The sequence below is a fragment of the Giraffa tippelskirchi genome, chromosome 5 (assembly GCF_054371585.1).
Source record: "Giraffa tippelskirchi isolate mGirTip1 chromosome 5, T2T-mGirTip1v1.2.pri, whole genome shotgun sequence".
NCBI classification, from domain to species: domain Eukaryota; kingdom Metazoa; phylum Chordata; class Mammalia; order Artiodactyla; family Giraffidae; genus Giraffa; species Giraffa tippelskirchi.
In genome coordinates, this window is record NC_137279.1 from 126,321,811 (window position 1) to 126,333,826 (window position 12,016).

Consider the following 12,016-nt stretch of genomic DNA (forward strand, 5'->3'; position numbering starts at 1 on the left):
CACTCGCAAAGTGAAAGGGAGAAAGGGTAAGTCACATCTAGGGCACATTCCAGAATTCTCCTTGCTGCCCCACAGCCCCCTCTCTATGACCTGGCCCTTTTCCTATTTCTCAGTCAGGAATCCAGGGCTCCCTTACCATCTCTCTGGTCACCTGGTTTTGGGGAGGGTGGGCCCTCCAGCCCCTCCCAAGTCATCTCTTCCTCCTCCCCTACTCCTATCTGAAGAAGTTCTGAATCAATCTAGTCCTGAATTAGATTTCTGATGGCTCCCTGCCCCTGAGGCCTCTGTTTATCTTGCTCATCAAATGAATCTCTCTCGGATGGAGATTTTAGAAAATCAAGGAAAAGACAGGCCAAACTCTTGAATCCACATTCTAGGGTCTACGTGGGAGACTTGCTTTTTAGGAATTTACTGTAAAGTTTCAGCTCCTTGATCCCTGCCATTCCTAGGGACCTCTAAGCATACAGCTTGAGTTGCAAAGAGTCATTTTTCTTTCCAGCAAGATAAAGAAGGCTAAGGGTGAAAGGAACAAGAACAGAAAGTTAACAGTGTAAAAAATCACTACTGACTGAGCAGCTTGGTATGCAGCGTCTGCCCTTAGGTGAAACTCATGCAAGATCACACAATAAGGATTCAAACTCTGGAGGGAGGTAATGTGGCAAAAAGGAGTTGCAGGGGTAAGGAGAAATTAAGCATGCTCAAAATATATTAACCTCAGGATCACCCTAATAGCACAGGAGGGAGGATGCAAATAAACTAAAATCCATGCTTCCTCAAAGGAATCTTTCAAATTTTCTAGAGTTGCAAGAGTCTGCTTTTCTAATATAGTTTCACCAATTTAAGGACAGATAAACAAGGAGAAAATTCTCTACTTCACACAGCTCAGTTAAAAAGGGACTGGGATTCTGTAATATATTATCTTAATTGGCTACATAAAGATGAGGCTGCATTCCAAACTATACCCTGCTGGGCTCACACAGCAGTATCTCACTTAAAACACACACTCTAAGATCCATTTTTCTCAGCTCCATTTATGACTGGGTGAAGATTTTAGTAAAGTGACTTTTTTTTTTCCTACTTCACACACCGACTCATAACATCCTCACAGACTCTTCCAACTTGTCCCCAAATTGGAATCAGATTCATCTAAACATTATCAAAGATCACTCTTTAAGGATAATTTTATAATTTCGTAAAAAAATGTGTACCACATTCACACTTAGATGTGTACAACTAAGAAAACACTGGCCAGCAACAGCGACCCTTTCATGAACATAGACAACTTAAAGTGCCTTCACGAAGGGCCATAGGAAAATGCTAGCATTACGGGTCCCATTTCATGGCTGGGTAAACCGAGGCACTTAGTTTAATAAACTTGCTCCGGGATATAATGGTAGAGCTGGAAATAGAAACCAATTTCTCCCTCTGATTTTGAGTCCAGTCCCTCTCCCACTAGACTCTGCAGCACTCGGTGGCTAAAAATGGGACCCACTTGAGAATTGCAAGGGTAAATGAAAGCTTATTGTTTTATTTAGTAGCTGGGAGGTGAGAGAGCGGGGAGACTTACCTACTTGATGCACCTGATCGTGTACTGGCCTCTAACAAGAAAGCTTTCCACGGATGCCCAAACACCCTCCCCTTTGAGCTGAGACCCCAAGGCACTGCCAGGCAGCCCAAATCACATCGCCCGGGAAATGCGACTGGAACGCGGGGCGTCCGGGCGACGCGGGGGCCGCGAGCCCGGAGACACAATCTGTGCCCAGAGCGGCGTGGGAGCCCGCCGCGCCGGGAGGATGCTGCGCCGGTCGCACACACCTGCTGGAGCCCTCCCCGGAACCCCCGGCCGCCTCCCGTGCGGGGGACGCCCACCCAGCCTCCGGGCGCCGGAGCCCTCGGCCTCACTAGGCCGGGGGCGGGAAGCCGCGGAGCCCCTCCCGCGGGCCGCGGTCGGCGACGCGGAGAGCCGCTGGGCAAAGCTAGCCCGCCCTCCTTCCGAACCCTCTCCAAACCGCGTCACCTGTGCGGGGTCCCGGGGCGACTCGCACGTTGGCGGCAGTGAGCCGGGCCGGGAAAGGGCGGCGGGTGGTTACAGGAGCCTGGTCATCCGGCCCGGCCCGAGGGCTGGAGCCGGCCAGAGCCGTCCCGCGAGATGCTCGGCGGGAGCCGGGGGAGCCTTGGGCTCCGGGCCGCTGGAACAGTAGCGGCCGCCGCGGCCGCCCGGACTGCGGGCTCGGGTTGCCGCAGAGCGTCTCCTTAAAGGGGCCGCGGCGCTCGGGCTACCGGCTACGGCTACGGCTCCCCGCGGCTCCGACCCCCGGCCAAAGTGGGCGGGGCCCCGAGGCAGGCGGTGGGGCTGACCTTTGGGTGCTGGAACTTGGGTCCCGGAAAGAGCTCAAAACCGGGAGCACGCGAGGCGGGCTGCGATGGGATTCTGGAAGAGCACACCTCGCCTGGAAGAGTGTTCCGTTTCGCGTCTTTCCGAAGCAAGAAATAGAACTAGCAAGTGGGGCTACGGTCTGAGTCCGTTCTCTTAGCGGTCAGTACCTGGGCTCGCCACGTAACCAAAATTCTTTTCAGATTATAAATTTACGTTCTGCCTTGGTTGTCCAGATTCTGCATGAATGAAGCGCATGGTTTGACGATCTGAAAGGAGGTGAAAGGGCAAATGCTGATTTTCCTGCCACGTCGAGTTCTTGCCGGCTCCGTTTGGGGCTGCAGGTGCGTTCCAAACTGGGTAGGGGGCGTTTGTGGAAAAGGCCAGTGCTTTGGAAGCCGCCTCCTCTGGAATCCATGAAAAACACCACCTCGATGCGGAGTCCCTCTGCTGTCAGGGCAGGCAAGTAGGATTTGGAATTCTGGGGGGAGCTGGCTGAGAATTCCAAGTTGCCCAGTGCATGAGGTTTGCCAATAAATAGTAAATCTTCTGATTTGCTAAATATGGCCTCAGAAACTTTCAAGTGTCCTGGATCAACACGATACAATTGTTTTGAACAAAACAAAATAATAAAGAAATACGTTCTGGTTGTTATAATTTGCACACACACACACAAATCACAAATACATTTTTTTTTTAGAAAGAACCTCACTGAGGCTCAATTTCTTCATCTGTATAATGGGGATAATAATTCATAGACACCTCTGAAGTGTCTTGCTAAATGGACTTCAGACTGACTTAGAAAAGACAAAAACCGGCCCTGTAGTGAAACAGGGAAGATCTTGCAGGCCCCCAGTACACATTTCCCCTTTTCTCTCTAAGACTCTCGGGACATACCCGGGCACCAATGCCCTTTGACTACAGTGTTACAGTCCCATCACAGTTGTTTCACAATGTGCATAGTCCTTGAAGACACTTTTTGCCCCATCCTCACACGGGTATTTCATAACTATCCACGGGCAGAATGGTTTCAGTGCACACCTGTGCAATCAGCCCTGCCAGTACAGAGGACACCTATCATCTCAGGAATCTGCATTAAGACTACTCCTCCAGACTGTCCTGTGCTTATCTGCAGTGACATGACAGTTGCTCTGCCCTTTCCTGATAAACACACCATGATTATCTTTGATATGCATATTCTCGAATACCCACAGCAGGAGCCAAGGCCATCTAAACCCGCAGAAATCCAGTATCCTCTAGTCCCCCCATACTCCTTCATGTTAGGCCTCTACTGATGCATCATCAAATCTGCAGAATTGTTTATAGAGAGCATGCAAGTGAATACATCAACGACAAGGCCTGAGATATGAAAGGAATTCAGTAAATACTAGTTGAATTTTGAAGCTTTTAAACTAATTAAAACTCAATGACCTTCAGGAGGTAGAAGAATACATCAACTAGTTTTCCTCAAAGTTTTAATACAGCTTAATTTCTTCAAAAATATCCATTTCACTATTTACATTTAGATCTTTAATTACTATTCTTAACTTTGTTTCACCAATACTCTTTTTCCAAGGACAGTTCCCCCAAATTCTGTCTTTACTACCCTGAGTTTTTCAGCATTTTGAATATGAGGTTGCAAAGCTGGACTGCACATTTTATATTTTTGTTCACTGAAACAGTTCCAAGAAACAGTTCTGAGAAATGAAATTATCCATCCACACTGAAAACAAAAAAGAAGAAAATACTGAAATTCTTTTCAGACAAATTTTCCTGATAAATTTCTGTTTCCAAAAATTCCCAAACTTCTAATTAAAGCCAATTGTTAGGAAAACTGAGACCAAAGGCTGTTTCTTCCTGAAATAACAAGATAATTAAAGCAAAAGTATTTTGGGGAGACTGCCTTAATTCTCCATTCTGCTCTGTTAGTGAAGATAAAACCCAAATGGCACCAAACATTTTGATCATAAAAGTTGAGTTAGTCAGTAACTACTATGCCCGGCTACAGGTTTTCCCATAATTGGTAGTTTTAGCGTATTAAGACTTTTGTGTAGGGTTTTTTGTACTTTCATTTCTTTTTCAGAATTTTTCAAGAAGAAACTATTTCAGGATATTAAGAGTGGTTATCTCTGGGTGGATGAGATTCTATGTCTTTTGTGTTCTTTTTGTTTCTCTTATTTTACGAAATTTTCTTCCCATTATATATGTCTTACTTTGTTTGAATTTTTATTTTTAATGAAAGTAATACATTTAAGTGAAAATTCAAGTGGTTCTTAAAGGCTTTAAACAAAAAATACCCAGGAGTGCTATCAGTCCCCTAACCAGCTTCTCCACCACCTAGCTTCACCCCTCTATAACACCTAGCTCCACCCCCCCAGAATACCTAGCTTCACCCCCTTAGAACACCTAGCTTCACCCCATTTCCACACAACCTGCTAGGTGTTCTACATTTCCTAAATGATAAACTTATACCAAGGTTTCTTGATTTTCAGTTTTAGACTTTAGTTATTGACTCCTTGTCGTATATTTGAGGATTTAGCTCCTATCCACACCACCACTCACTTTGCCCCCAACTTTCCTTCTAACACAGACACATCACAACTCTCATTCGAGTCATCAATTAAGGTTTATATCATCTTGAAAACATACTGATCAATACAGGGTGTTGCTGAATCAAGTAAGGTACCAGGATAACACTTTTCTTGAAAATCTCTTGCTTTTTCTGGAGTTAAATGCTTTGTTTTTTCACATTTAAAAAAATGTATCTAATCTAACCTGAACTTTACCCATGTGCTTCTACACATCTATCAAATGCCATCAACATTATCTTCTAATGCCCAAACACATGACTTTTTGTTTATTCTCTTACATTGCTAAAGCACAAACTCAAGTCACTTACTCAGAAGGGGTGCATGGAAGATAAATTTTTAGAGGGCTTGACTGTTTGAAAATGTCTCTTTTCTATTCTCATCCTTGACTGATCTTTTGGATAAGTTGCAGATCATTTTCCCTTTGCTTTTTAAGAGAATCGTTCCACTCTCTTTTAACTCCAGTATTGCCATTGAAATATCTAATACCTTTCTAGTTCCCATTCTTCTGTATCTGACCTATTTTTCCTTCTAGAATCTTCCCATTATCTCTAGCAGTCTGAAAATTCACAGTAGTGTGCCTTAGAATGCTTCTATTTTCATTGATGGTGCTGGATACTCAAGCACAATACTTGACTTTATCTGTACTTTGACTTTATCTGTACTTTTTTCCTTTCATTATTTCTTTGCTAATTCCCTCCCTCCCATTTTCTCTGTTCTCCCTTTGTGAATTATTGTTAGTAGGATATTGGGACTTCAATTTGTTGTTATTCAGTCACTCAGTCGTGTCCGACTATTTGCCACCCCATGGACTGAAGCACACCAGGCTTCCCTGTCCTTCACTAACTGCTGGAGCTTGCTCAAACTCATGTCCATCGAGTTGGTGATGCCACCCAACCATCTCATCTTCTGTCATCCCCTTCTCCTCCTGCCTTCAATCTTTCCCAGCATCAGGGGCTTTTCTAATGAGTCGGCTCTTCATATCAGATAGCCAAAGTACTGGAGCTTCAGCTTCAGCATCAGTTCTTCTAATTAATATTCAGGATTGATTTTCTTTAGGACTGACTGGTTTGATCTCCTTGCAGTCCAAAGGACTCTCAAGAGTCTTCTCCAACACCACAGTTCAAAAGCATCAGTTCTTCGGCAGTCAGCTTTCTTTATTAAAGTCTGTCACTGTTTCCACTGTTTCCCCATCTATTTGCCATGAAGTGATGGGACCAGATGCCATGATCTTCGTTTGTTGAATGTTGAGTTTTAAGCCAACTTTTTCACTCTCCTTTTTCACTTTCATCAAGAAGCTCTTTAGTTCCTCTTCGCTTTTTGCCATAAGGATGGTATCATCTGCATATCTGAGGTTACTGATATTTCTCCCGGCAATCTTGATTCCAGCTTGTGCTTCATCCAGCCCGGCGTTTCTCATGATGTACTCTTCATATAAGTTAAATAAGCAGGGTGACAATATACAGCCTTGACATACCCCTTTCCCAATTTGGAACCAGTCTGTTGTTCCATGTCTGGTTCTAACTGTTGCTTCTTGACCTGCATACAGGTTTGTCAGGAGGCAGGTCAGGTGGTCTGGTATTCCCATCTTTTGAAGAATTTTCCACAGTTGGTTGTGATCCACAGTCAAAGGCTTTAGTGTAGTCAATGAAGCAGATGTTTTTCTGGAATTCCCTTGCTTTTTCTATGATCCAACAGATGTTGGCAATTTGATCTCTGGTTCCTCTGCCTTTTCTAAATCCAGCTTGAACATCTGGAAGTTCTCAGTTCACATATTGTTGGGGGCCTGGCTTGGAAAATTTTGAGCATTACTTTACTTCCATGTGAAATGAGTGCAATTGTGCAGTAGTTTGACCATTCTTTGCCATTGCCCTTCTTTGGGACTGGAATGAAAACTGATCTTGTCCAGTCCTGTGGCCAATGCTGAGTTTTCCATATAATGGGACTTCAATATTATTCTCCAAATTTTTGTCCTTTTATCTTATTGATCATCTGTGTATCTTTCTTTTCTGCTGTCTAAGACAGGGGTTCTAAATTGGGAAGAGGGAGAGTTGGTTCTCCCCACCTCACCCCAGCCATTTGGCAATGTCTGGTGATATTTTTGGTGGTCACCACAGGGTAAGGGGCATGCACTGGCATCTAGTGAGTAGAGGCCAGGGAGGCTGCTAACCATGTTAGAATGCACAGGAGAGCCTCCCACAACAAAGAGTTTCCAGCCCACATGTCAGTCATGCCAAGATTGAGAAATTCTGGACTAGGAGAATTACTTAACTTTATCTTCCAACCTTCTGAAGTTTCTAGTTCAAACATATTTTTCTTTCCCATTCTCTGATTAGCTCTTTTGTTATGGGAACTCTTCATAAAAAAAAAATATATATATATATATATTTTTTTTTTTTTTTTCCCATTTCACAGAAGGATTGTGTTGATAGTGGTATAGTGGTAGAATGCAGGCTGGCTGTATGAAGTAGGGAAGAGATCTACTGGTCCAAGAGCTTTGTTAACAACTTTCGGCAATCTCCCTTTTTCAGGTTTTTGCCTTACCCCTGCCCTCTGTGTTACACTGTACCTCCAAATGCTAAGCACTTAGGTTAACCCCGCTCCCACTTTGCCAAGTCAATTACAGTTGGCCTGCCATTTCTGTGGATGTACAACCCAGGTATAGGGAGGGCAGACTGTTTTTGTTGTTGTTCAGTCACTCAGTCGTGTACGACTCTTTGAACCCCATGGACTGTGTACGACAAACTACCCTGTCCTCCACTATCTCCCGGAGTTTGCTCAAATTCATATCCATTGAGTTGGTGATGCTATTTAACAATCTCATCCTCTGTTGTCCTCTTCTCCTTTTGCCCTCGGTCTTTCCCAGCATCAGGGTCTTTTCCAGTGAGTTAGCTCTTTGCATCAGGTGGCCAAAGTACTGGAGCTTCAGCTACAGCATCAGTCCTTCCACTGAATATTCAGGGTTCATTTCCTTTAGGTTGACTGGTTTGATCTCCTTGCAGTCCAAGGGACTTTTAAGAGTCTTTTCCCAGCACCACAATTTGAAAGCATCAATTCTTTAGTGTTCAGCCTTCTTTATGGTGCAACTCTCACATCCGTTAAGTGACTACTGGAAAACCCATAGCTTTGACTAGATGGACCTTTGTCGGCAAAGTGATGTCTCTGCTTCTTAATGTGCTGTCTAGGTTTGTCACAGCTCTCCTTGAAAGGAGCAAGTGTCTTTTAATTTCATGGCTGCAGTCACTGTCTGCAGTGATTTTAGAGCCCAAGAAAATAAAATCTGTCACTGCTTTCACTTTTCCCCTTCTATTTGCCATGAAGTGAGGGACTGGATGCCATGACGTTGTTTTTGACCATTGAGTTTTAAGCCAGCTTTTTCACTCTCCTTTCCCACCCTCATCAAGAGGTTCTTTAGTTCTTTCTCACTTTCTGCCATTAGCATGGTATCATCTGCATATCTGAGGTTGTTGATATTTCTCCCAGCAAGCTGGATTCCAGCTTATGACTCATCCAACCGAGCCTTTCAGATGATGTACTCCACATAGAAGTTAAATAGGCAAGTCAGCCTTGTTGTACTCTTTTCCCAGTTTTGAACCAATCGGTTGTTCTGTCTGGTTATAACTGTTGCTTCCTGACCTGCATACAGTCTTCTCAGAGTAATGTGGTCTGGTATTTCTATCTCTTTAAGAATTTTCCACAGTTTGTTCTGATCCACACAGTCAAAAGCTTTAGCATAGTCAATGAAGCAGAAGTAGATGTTTTTCTGGAATTCCCTCACTTTCTCTATGATCCAATGGATGTCTGCAATTTGATCTGTGGTTCCTCTGTCCTTTCTAAACCCAGCTTGTACATCTGGAAATTCTCAGTTCACATACTGCTGAAGCCTAGCCTGAAGAATTTTGAGCATAACTTTACCAGCATATGAAATGAGTGCAATTGTACAACATTTTTAACATTCTTTTGCATTGCCCTTCTTTGGGATTGAAACGAAAACTGACCTGGTCCAGTCCTGTGGCCACTGCTGAGTTTCCCAAATTTGCTGGTATATTGAATGCAGCACTTTAACAGCATCATCTTTTAGGATTTGAAATAGCTCAGCTGAAATTACATCACCCCACTAGCTTTGTTTGTAGCAATGGTTCCTAAGGCCCACTTGATTTCTCATTCCAGGATGTCTGGCTCTAGATGAGTGACCACCCCTCGTGGTTATCCAGGTTGTTAAGACCTTTTTTGTATAGTTCTTCTCTGTATTCTTGCCATCTCTTCTTAATCTCTTCTGCTTCTATTAGGTCCTTGCTGTTTCTGTCATTTATCATGCCCATCCTTGTATGAAATGTTTCCTTGATATCTCCAATTTTCTTAAAGAGATGGCTAGTCTTTCCCATCTTATTATTTTCCTCTATTTCTTTGTATTGTTCATTTAAGAAGGCCTTCTTATCTCTCCTTGCTATTCTTTGGAACTCTGCATTCAGATGGATATATCTTTCCCTCACTCCCTTGCATTTTGCTTCTCTTCTTTCCTCAGCTATTTTAAAGCCTTCTCAGACAACCACTTTGCCTTCTTGCATTTTTTTTCCTGGAGATAATTTTGGTCACTACTTCCTATACAATGTTACAAACCTCCATCCACAGTTCTTCAGGCACTCTATCAGAATTAATCCCTTGAATCCATTTGTCACTTCCACTGTAAAATCGTAAGGGATTTGATTTAGGTCATACCTGAATGGCCTAGTGGTATTCCCTACTTTCTTCAATTTAAGACTGAATTTTGCAATAAGGAGCTCATGATCTGAACCACAGTCAGCTCCAGGTCTTATTTTTGCTGATTGTATAGAGCTTCTCCATCTTTGGCTACAAAGAATATAATCAATTTGATTTCAGTATTTACCATGTGGTGATGTTCATGCATAGAGTCATCTCTTGTGTTGTTGGAAGAGGGTGTTTGCTATGACCAGTGTATTCTTTTGCCCCGCTTCATTTTGTACTTCAAGGCCAAGTTTGCCTATTATGCCAGGTATCTCTTGACTTCCTTCTTTTGCATTCCAGTCCCCTATGTTGAAAAGGACATCTTTTTTGGTGTTCATTCTAGAAGGTCTTATAGGTCTTCATAGAACCAGTCAACTTCAGTTTCTTTGGCATTAGTGTTTGGGGCATAGGTTTGGATTACTATGATACTGAATGGTTTGACCTGGAAACAAACTGAGATCATCCTGTCATTTTTGAGACTGCACCCAAGTACTGCATTTCAGACTTTTGTTGACTATGAAGGCTATTCCATTTCTTCTAAGGGATTCTTGCCCACAGTAGTAGATATAATAGTCATCTGATTTAAATTCACCCATTCTTGTCCAATTCAGTTCACTCATTTCTTAGATGTCAATGTTCAACCTTGCCATCTCCTGCTTGACCAGGTCCAATTTATCTTGATTCATGTACCGAACATTCCAGGTTCCTAGGTAATATTGTTCTTTACGGCACTGGACTTCACTTTCACCACCAGACACATCCACAACTGAGCATCGATTCAGCTTTGGCCCAGCCATTTTATTCTTACTGGAGCTATTAACAACTGCCCTCCATTCTTCCCTTGTGGCATATTGGACACCTTCCAACCTGGGGGGCTCACCTTCCAGTGTCTTTTTGTCTCTTCATACTGTTCATGGGGTTTTTGAGGCAGCAGTACTGGAGTGGTTTGCCCTTTCCTCCTCCAGTGAACCACGCTTTGTCATAACTCCACTATGATCCTCTTTGGGTGGCCCTGCACGGCATGGCTCATAGCTTCATTTAGTTATGCAAGCCCCTTCACCACGACAAGGCTGTGATCCATGAAGTGGATCTCTCCCAATTTGCCACGTCAGATATAGTTGGCCTGTAATTTCTGCGGATATAGAACCCAGACCTAAGGAGGGCAGACTGTACTTCAGCATTTTAGGTAAGGAACTCGAGCATTTGAAGATTTTGATATCCAAGGGAGGTCCTGGAAAGATACCAAGGGATGACTGCATCTCTATTCCATCCAACTTGTGTTTTCCACATTTTACTGAGATCTCTCATCTGCTGTGTATTTTTCTCCTGTCCTCTTTTTTCTGTGACTTATATCTTGCAAACCTCTTTGTACACTATTGTTTTAGTGCTACTTTGCAAAGAATAAGTGATTAAAAAAATTAACAGAAACGGATCCAAAACAGAGGAAAGGGAAGAACATGGATCTATTCTTCTTAAATTTGTAACTTTTTGTTTTATTGTGCCAAAATATTATATTTTCATAAATTTGTAAAAAATGTTACAAATTCAATAGACATTACCAATCACTGGTTTACATATATGTTTATAACTTTTAGATCAGTTTGTTGACTATCCTTCCAGATACTTTTCCATGCATGCTTACATATACTTTAGGATTTTTTAAACAGCAAGAAGAATTAAAACAGTACATACTATTTTGTAATTGTTCAGACTATCCTATTCAATGGATATATCATAATATATTTAACTGATCTCTTACTGTTGGACATTTATAGACCTTACTAATGGACCAAATTTTCAGTTTTCCAAATAGAGTAAAATGGTAACATCTGACTAGAAATTTATAAAGATTCAAAGCCAGTTTCAACTTTAATGGGGAAACACTGGAGGATTCCTGCTCAGGTCAAGAGGGAGACAAGAGGCGTGGCAACTCTTCTTCTGCTAATACAGTGGTACTAGAGGTATCAGTCAAAGGTACTAGAGAAAGAGAGAAAGTAAAGACAGTAACTATTGGGAGAAAAAGGTTATTAAGTTGTAATTATTTTCATATTATAATTATGTAATTAGAAAACTCCAAGAAGATCAACTGAAAAATATAAACAATAGAAAATTAAGTATGGGAGGAGGATATAAAATTAATTTGTGAAAATCTGTGATATATATAGATATGTATATACACACGCAATACCCTCTTATAAAATAAAAGCCTCCACTTGTAACTGCAGCAAAAAATATCAAGTGCCTAGGAATAAATTTAATGAGGAACATGAAAAACTTACATGAGCAAACCTTTAAAACATTCCTATAG

At 42.4% G+C, this 12,016-nt stretch overlaps 1 protein-coding gene across 8 annotated transcripts in view; it reads right to left on the minus strand.

Moving 5' to 3' along the window:
- Positions 1-12,016, minus strand: part of TLCD4 (TLC domain containing 4) — a 121,176-nt gene that overhangs the window by 72,082 nt on the left and 37,078 nt on the right. Inside the window, exon 1 of one of the 8 annotated variants that reach the window (XM_081486220.1) lies at positions 2,359-2,830. The exons of 4 other annotated variants lie outside the window; for them this stretch is intronic. The gene's annotated coding sequence lies outside the window, so the exon portion shown is untranslated. Of the gene's footprint in view, positions 1-1,567; positions 1,957-2,017; positions 2,338-2,358; positions 2,831-12,016 lie in introns of those variants that run through there. 3 more of the 8 variants (XM_081486217.1, XM_081486223.1, XM_081486221.1) reach the window with 3 other exon arrangements.